This window comes from Eumetopias jubatus, unplaced genomic scaffold (genome assembly GCF_037043125.1).
Source record: "Eumetopias jubatus isolate StellerSeaLion01/CBP00866 unplaced genomic scaffold, mEumJub1_p1.0 scaffold_17, whole genome shotgun sequence".
Lineage (NCBI taxonomy): Eukaryota > Metazoa > Chordata > Mammalia > Carnivora > Otariidae > Eumetopias > Eumetopias jubatus.
Window position 1 is genome coordinate 63,268,686 of NW_028274823.1, and position 9,353 is coordinate 63,278,038.

Here is a 9,353-nt window from a genome sequence, read left to right on the forward strand (position 1 = left end):
GTCTTGGTCAGATCATCTGCAAAGCCCCATCTACTCTGTCTGAGGCAATGTTTCATGAAAGGAAAACCCAAAGCTCAATGATCAAAGAGCTCATTTTCCAAAAAGATTTAGTGAGTCAGATTGAGTTACTAGTAGTTGTGTTAGCTTTCTAAAGAGACTTCTTTTTCTTCTTACTATCAACAAGGAACCGACTTAATGGCTTATTGTAATAAATATAAGAGGAGAGAAAATAAAGCACTGACTACAATTGTAGTTAAATGTTTATGCTGATTTTTAAAGTTTTGTCTCGCTAACTGGACTGTTAAGTACCCAGTGAGTAGAATCTGTTTTGCTCACCATTGTATCAGTTGCTTATCATGTTGCCTGGAATATAATTGGGATCCAATAAATACTTAGATGGCCTACTGGATGAGTGGCATTGAGGATCCATATAACTGTGGGCATTTTTCCATTTGATGCTTAACATAGAGGAATACCCCCTATACAAAATGAGCATAAAAATTTGGTGAGTACCAACAAGTACATGGAAAAAGATACTCCAAGAAAAATTTTTCCACTTAATGGCAGTCATGGGGACAAGTTGATTTCCTTTCTCTCTCATAAAAATGTCTACCATCTCTAACAATATACCACATTCTCATATAATGTATTAGGGTTGGAATCTGTGCAGTGAATGAAGGAATAGTTCTCTCTTATATAAGTCTTGCTTGGAGTGACCAAACTTCAGTGATCAGGTAACTGAATACTAAAAACAGAGATTCTAAAATGAAGAACTTCCTCTCTGCCTTTAGTGAAAGAGAATTTTGAAAAATTGTTTGATTTCAGAGTTTATCAAGCTAAATAGAGGGAAAATTGAAGAACAAGAATTCTGCCCTAAAATCTCAAGGCATGACCCAGCCTCTGAGTCTGGCCTATTTCACCCATAGAGTTACCTAATGCCTTGCAGTAGGTGTGGCTCACAGACCAGCAGCATCCACGTTACCAGAAAACTTAAGAAATACAGAATCTGAAGCCTCACTTCAGATCTACTGAAACTCAATCTGTTTTATCAGGCAATCCATGTGCCCATTAAAATTTGAAAAGTACTGACCTTGAACCTATAGTATATGATGGAGACCTTGGGTTTATGTGTTAGACTACATTTTAGAATATTTTGAAAGCTGAAATTTAAAATTGAGTGTGGAAAAGATGATTCTTGAGACACACACAGATATCTGAAAGAATTTCTTTTCATAGGAAGATACTAAAATTTAGAAAAGGTCAGAGACTGTATTCCACAGCTCCAAAAGGCAAATTCAAACTAGTCTAGCCAAAAAGAACAACAAAAGCATTAATCATTCCCTTCCAGGCCTTCGAGCTTCAAATATTCTCACAGATAAGAAAGACAGAAGGAGGGCACCTGGGTGGCTCAGTCGTTAAGCGTCTGCCTTCGGCTCAGGTCATGATCCCAGGGTCCTGGGATCGAGTCCCACATCGGGCTCCCTGCTCAGCAGGAAGCCTGCTTCTCCCTCTCTCACTCCCCCTGCTTGTGTTCCTGCTCTCTCTGTGTCTCTCTGTCAAATAAATAAATAAAATCTTAAAAAAAAAAAAAGACATAAGGAAAATGTTTTATCCACAGAGGAAAAGTCAAGAAGTCAGAAAAGACCCAGTGCTCAAAAGATACTGTAAGAGAAGCCCAGAAATTAGAAACTGTACTCTTGGTAATATAAAAATAGTAATTCTATTTTTCAACCCTCCTTTTTCCCCTGCAGTGTACTTTAAATTTTATTTGTAGGTAGTTATACACATTTTATATCATTCCTCATTTTTTCCATTATCCAGGTTATAAGTTCCATAAAGAAAAGATAGCTCCTTACCTGCTCAAAATAGTTTTTAATTTTCCATAAATATTTATTATGTACCTTTGATCACTCACTCTCCAAATATGATGGACAATTAAATTTCCCCAAGAATAAGCACATGACTCAATTTCTCTTGCAAAACTCATCTTCCCTTTTCCATATCCCCAGTCCCTTCAGAATGAACTCATGTCACCACTTAAGAGAGATCTCCCCTGGCTTCCACTCCCTCCTTTCTACTTTGAAAGCACTTTGCCCGTCCCTCAACTACAGCACTTATACCGTGCTGTAAACTGCTTACCATCTGTTTCCATAATCTACTGTGATGTCCTTAAAGCCAACACTGTAACACAGATGTAGTTAGAGCCTTCCAGCTTGAGTCAAACTTGAATAAAATATCTCATTTCACAACCTATGCTGTCTGATACCATGCTGTCTTTTTCAGTAAATTTCTGCTCTGTTTCCACCAATGGTTCCTCAATTTCTGGTTCACCTCTGTGCATGTGGTCTCTATCCAGTGTTCATCCTAATTTGCACACCAACTTCAGTTTTATGGACATTTGCCACAAGAACTGAATCATATTAACAAGTGTAGGGATTTTGCTCGAGATTGACACAGTTTTTCTCCATCAGGTGACTTGTCCCTTCATGTTCTTCCATCATCCACAGTCTGAGCTCAATCATGTGCCTAAATCCCCTGGACATGCAATCCAGACCCTGGACCCCAAACCACAGTCAGGTTGATCTATCTTCCTCAGCATTCAGAACATCTGTCGCAATGGTGTTTTTCCAGTCATTACACTTTTACACACCCAATTGCTCCAGTAATGTTTATTCAAAAAATTACTGCATAAATAATCTTAAAACTGGAATCTGAAAGACCTGCTGAATTCTCAATCATGTAAAATGAAATCCTTAATCTTATGATCTCTCCTTCAGTCTCCCAAAGGAGGACAAATAAGCGAGCTTGTTTTTTGTATGACTTTCTTTTGAATAAAACTGGTAATCACCCCCTCTCAACACAAGACATGCAAAGAAAAATGTGAAGAGATAATGCCAAAAATGCACCTCATTCATCAAGATTCTGAGTTGCTATCCACAGAATCCATAGTATATGTGATCAGAATCAGAAACCCAGTTGGGTGTGCCTTTATACTGGTTGGAAGGGACACTGGGAGGTATAGGCTGTTAGGGATTGCATTTTAGGAGGGCAGAATTCACACTATGAATTATTAACGAGTGCAGTGGATACCAAGAGATTTGAGGTAGTCACAAATAGCATTCCCTACATTTACCTAAGTATTAGACTATGAAATGTCTAGAATATCACACAAAGTAGTAGAAACTTTCTCAGTTAGGATTGGGACTCACTAATATGCTTAGTGCAATGGTATGACATCATCAAAGCCATCTTGTAAAAAATCATTTCTGGCAAAAGACAGGATTGGATTCATGAGAGGATAAAAGGAAGATGCAATTATACAGACAATACAATAATTAAAACCTGTAAAACAAAGGGTAATAAGGAACTAAAAATTACTGAGCATTTAATTCTCATGAAAACTTTGGTAGAGACTTCCAAGGCTCATCCTCATCTAATTGTCCTTTTCGTTAAACCCCAAGAGAGTACTTACACTTCTGTGTCTTTTTATGCATGACTAGTTCTGGCCAATGGGTTATAGGAGAAAATATGTCACTTCTGAGTCAAAGCATTTAAATGCCGGCATGAGATGACCAGTCAATAATCCCCTTCCAAGCACTCTTTCCCAGACATAATGGACAGTTGAAACACCCCTTGTAAGAGGATCCTCAGTCATCCTGGACCCAAAGTAACTGTGATATGCAGAGCTTTCTGCCAACCAATGCAGGGTATGAATTGTGAACAAGGTAAAAACCTGTGTTGTTAAGCCACTAAGATTTTAGGGTTTGTTTTGTTTATTTAGCCAGGGCATAAATTAGCTTAAACTGCCTTACCCAATAATCCTGTGGAAAAGCAACTGCCATCCTAATTTTCAGCTAGGGACAATGAGGCTCAGAGAGGCTATCCAAAGTCAATGAGGAAATATGTACTGAAGCTGGAATTTGTTTTGTTTCATTGTTGTATGGTTGTGCTACCATTGGTTTGTTGTAATTATATCATGCTTGTTTTATGATGTGTGTGTGTATATATATATATATATATATATATATCTGTGTATACATTTGTATATATAATAGACATATATACAAATAGATACATAGATGCATTATATATAAATTTTTGTGTAACACATACATGTAATTTTTTTCTTTTATAACATTTTTCTTGGCTTGACCCTTCCAAAATTGTCAAATTGCTTTCTAAAAAGACTATAATAATTAATAGTTCCACCAGTAGTACACACAACTACTCTTTTTGCTGCATGCCTGCCAGCAAATAACATTATTCTGTTTAATTTTTTCCAATCTGATAACAATAAAGCAACATTTATTATTTAATGCACATTTCCCTGACTTCTTTTGAATATGATCACCTTTCCTTATGTTTGTTAGTTAGATGAATTGCTTTTTATTAATTGATTATTCATTTATTGTTGTCAAACTTTCTGTTGGGTCATTTTTCTTTTCATTGTCAATTTGTAAGGGCTCTTTCTATATAATATGTGTTAATCCCTTGTCATCTGTGTTGCAAATATTTTTATAAATATATTGCTAGTTTATTGACTTTGTTTATGTTATCTTTGCCTTATATATAAAGCAATTAAAAATGTATATGGTAAAATTTTCTTTTAAAATTGTATTATGAAATATTTCAAACACATATATATGTACAAAAATAAAGTAAAAATTCATACCATCCAACTTAAAAAATAAAATACAAACAATATAGTTAAAGCCTGAGGTGTACTTCTCTCCAATCACATCTTCCTTCCTCACTCCCAAAATTAACCATTATTCTATATTTGGTATGTATCATTTCTATGCATTTCCTTATATTTTCATCATTACATCTATTTTTAGGCTATGTATAGTGTTGTTTTTCATACTTTAAAATTTTGTATAAATGTATTAATACTACATATATCTTTTTCTTGAACTTCAGTTTTTTGCACTCGGCTATGCTTTTGACAATTCATCAATTTTTAACTACGTAGTTCTAATTTATTAATTTTATCTGCAATATAGTATAATTTAGCATACTCTGACCCTTTTCTTTTTAAGAAATACTCATTTCCAAATTTCTGTAATTATAAGCAATGTTGCAATGATCATTCTTGTGTTCATTTCCTTCTGAGTATGTTTAAGAAATTTTCAAAATTATATACCTAGCCATAGAACTAATAGACTTTAGGGTTTGTACAAATTGCTTAATTACTAAATGACATAGTTTATCAATATGCACTCCCATCTAAGAGTTTCTCTTGCTTCACATTTTCACAAACACTTGTTATGGTTAAATTTTTATATTATGGAAAATTTGATGAGTGTGAAATGGTACTTAATAGCAGTTTTCATTAACGTTTCCCTAAGTTCTAAGGAGGTCAAGCATTTTTCATATGTTAGCCACTAGAGGTTACTTCTTCTGTAATTTGATCACACAATTTGCTTCTAGATTCTCTACTGTGTCATTTATGTAATGCTTACTGATTTTTAGGCTCTCTTTATTGTGGATCTTAATCCTTTATGATTAACACAAATCTCTCTCCCAGTCTGTGGCCTGTATATGCATGCTTTTTCATATCCTTTGAGAAACCAAAATTATAAATTTTATTATAACTCAGTTTATAAGTCATTTTCTTTAAAGTTTGCTATTTCTGTCATGTTTAAGAAATCTTTTGCTACCCCCAAAGTGGTAAAAATACTCTTTCATTATTTTCTTCTAAATATTTTAAATTTGAGGTGTGTTGGGTGCCTGGGTGGCTCAGTTTGTTAAGCAACTGCCTTCGGCTCAGGTCATGATCCTGGAGTCCTGGGATCGAGTCCCGCATCGGTCTCCCTGCTCAGCGGGGAGTCTGCTTCTCCCTCTGCCCTCTTCCCTCTCGTGCTCTCTATCTCTCATTCTCTCTCTCTCAAATAAATAAATAAAATCTTTAAAAAAATAAAATAAATAAAATAAAATAAATTTGAGGTGTGTGTATGATGTTGACTGATTTTGTTTGGGTGGTAAAGGTCTATTTTTCACCAAATCCAATAACCAATTTCCCTAGAAATATTTCCTCTAGGTTCTCAAATTTGCTGCCAGAGAGTTGTAATAATATTTGCTTGTTATTCTTTTAATCTCTCGCAGTAATGATAATTACATCTCTTTTTTATTTCTATTCTTATATATATTTTTGCTCCCTCTCCTTTTTCTTAGCTATACCCAAAGGGCATTTTTTTTAAATTGGTTTTCCAAAAACAAGCCCCCCCCCCCCCAAAAAAAAGCACCAGGATCATCCTTTCAACACTTCTGAGAGAATTATTTCATATTTTGGTAACTTTAGGCTAACTTTTGTTTAAAAATTCCTTTCTCCCTTATTCTTTTAGCTTGCTAATGGTTTTATTATAATTTCTTTAAAACTAAGTTCCTTTATTATTTCTTTCTTCTTTAAAAATGGGATATTTAAAACTGTAAGTGTTATTCAGAGAATAACTTTTGTATCTGAAAGATTTTACTATGAAGGATTTGACTTCTTTTTCTTTCTAGGTATTTTGTAAGTTCAGTTTTAATTTCCTCCTTGAACCAAGAGTCATATTGAAATGTACTTCTTAATTTCCAAGTTGTTAAGGTATTTATATTCACCTTTATATTACTTATTTCCAATTTTATTGGATTGTGTTAAAAAAATATAGCCTATAAAATTTCTACTTTTAAAGTCTGTTGAGCCGATTCCTTTTAAGAGACAATAATATTCTATACAATGTCTATAAATAATAAATAATACAGTTATTATTAATTAATAATAAGTAAATTCAGGCCTTTCTTTCAGCCAGAACCACCATCTTCCAGTAATTCGCCAAAATGACCAACACAAAGGAAAAGAGGAGAGGTACCCGCTATATGTTCTCTAGGCCTTTTAGAAAACATGGAGTTGTTCCTTTGGCCACATACATGAGAATCTATAAGAAAGGTGATATTGTGGACATCAAGGGAATAGGCACTGTTCAAAAAGGAATGCCCCACAAATGTTACTATGGCTGAACTGGAAGAGTCTACAATGTTACTCAGCATGCTGCTGGCATTGCTGTAAACAATCAAGTTAAGGGCAAGAGTCTTGCCAAGAGAATTAATGTACACATTGAGCATATTAAACACTCAAAGAACCGAGACAGCTTCTTGAAGCGTGTGAAGGAAAACGATCAGAAAAAGAAGGAAGCCACAGAGAAAAGTACTTGGGTTCAACTGAAGTGCCAGCCTGCCCCACAGAGAAGCACACTTTGTGAGAACCAATGGAAAGGAGCCCATACCGCTGGAACCTATTCCCTGTGAATTCATGGCATGATAATGTAAAGAAAATAAAAGACCTGAGACTGTAAAAAAAAAAAAAGAGAGAGAGAGAGAGAGAGAAAAGTAAATTCAGTTTATTGACTGTTTTTGCAAGTCCTTAAAGGCATTACGTTTTTATTTCTATGGAACCTTCTACAGAACCTCTAAATTCTGAAAATGATATATTGATATGTTCTTCTGTTGTGATATGTTTAACAAGCTATCCTTGTGTTTCTAAAGGTTTTTCCTCCATATTTAGCTTTTATATTGCTTGGTGCAAACAGATTTACCTTGAGTCTACCTTTTCATAACCTGTACCTTTTATCATTATAATGTTTCTCCTTACCACGTTTACACATTTCAGCCCTATCTTGCAGTTATATTGCTACTTCTTTTCATTTTTAGTTATATTTATCTGTTTATTCTTTAATTTCATACCTTTATTATTTTGCTTTAATATTTTTGGTAAATAGCATATTGCTGGGTTTTTTTAATAAGTCAGACTGTATCTTTTAATGGCAAAATTCAGTTCATCATATTTAGTGTAGTTGTTGATGTTGATATATTTGATTCTTTTCTATCCATTTTTATGTCTATTATTTATTTTCATTTGTTATTTTCTCTTTTTAATTTGGTTTGATCAAGTTGCTATTCACTCCCGTTAATTTTTATTCTGGTTTTACTTTTCAAGTCAATCTGACAGAATGTTGTTTTACCACTGAATTTAATACAATCATATTAGTATAATGGCAGATGCAGTAAATTCCGATCTTTCCATCTTTACATTAAGACATTTTGCTTGTTTTGTCTGTTTTATTTTTGATTTGATCAACCTGATTTTCACTTTTATTGCTACATATTCCAGTTTTATTTTTAAAATTAATTTGACAGAATGTCTTTTAATGGTAGAATTTAACCCATTAAGATTTAGTATAATGGCTAATACACTCAATTCCATTTTCTTCATCTTTCTGTTAATATATTATTTTACTTTCTTGTTCTTTATGTTTGCTTTTGGTTGACCAAGTTTTTATTCATCCCAGAGCTATTTATTCTAGCTTGTCCTCTGTAAATGGGGAGTTCTGTTTTACTATTACATTCCTTTTACAGGTTTCTTACCTTTCCCCATGCAACACATACACTTATTTTTCTAGAATTACCCTTGAAGTATGTCTCTCCTGTTTAAAGAATCCTTGTTTAACATTGTATCACCCATTCACAAAAAGTCTAGGTTTTATCAAATTAGATATAACTATTAACTATAAATGTATATATGTGTATGTTAACTGAAAGTATCATTGCAGGTTCTTAAGATACTAGAAGATGGTTAATCTATTATCTTGTAGCTTCCAATATTTCAGATGGAAAACCTGAAGCTAGTTAAATTATCTTCTTTTGTTGGTACTGTTAATTTTTTTAATGCATATATATATTATCCTGAATGCAGACAAGAGGTTTCTGGGGGTAGAATAGATTATTAATTTATTTAAAGTAAATAATGTGCCAGCTCCTATGTGCTCCAATTTCCCTCTTCTGGGGCAATACTATAAAAGTTAAATGTCACCTATATATACAGTGTCTCCATTGTAGTGAAGACTATTGAAAATATGGATTTCTACATTACACAGGAGAAAGAGGCAAATGTCTACTTTCTCCTTCTGAGATTGTCTCCTTGGAAAAGTAATGAAAGATTCCGAGTTCTTACTCTAACCCTTTGGAATGTAAATAAATTTCTCCAAGGAAAAGATAAGACCAGAGCCTCTAGCTTTGCAACCTATGGGTTTCTTCCGACTCCTGCTGTCATTTCCCCTTGAAATATAAGTACATGCCTCCTACCTCTGCAGAGGTAAATATTCTGGAGTTCTTACTATCTAACTAGTTATAAATTAACCTTTTTTTAATTTTCTTTTTTAATTAAATTTTATTTTATTATGTTATGTTAGTCACCATACATCATTAGTTTTTTTAATTTTTTATTGTTATGCTAATCACCATACATTACACCATTAGTTTTTGATGTAGTGATCCATGATTCATTGTTTTCGTATAACACCCAGTGCTCCATGCAG

At 33.7% G+C, this 9,353-nt stretch overlaps 1 pseudogene; it reads left to right on the forward strand.

The window, feature by feature from the left end:
- Window positions 1-6,806: 6,806 nt before the first annotated feature.
- LOC114224766 (large ribosomal subunit protein eL21 pseudogene) lies at window positions 6,807-7,300 on the forward strand (annotated as a pseudogene).
- The last annotated feature ends 2,053 nt before the right edge of the window (window positions 7,301-9,353 follow it).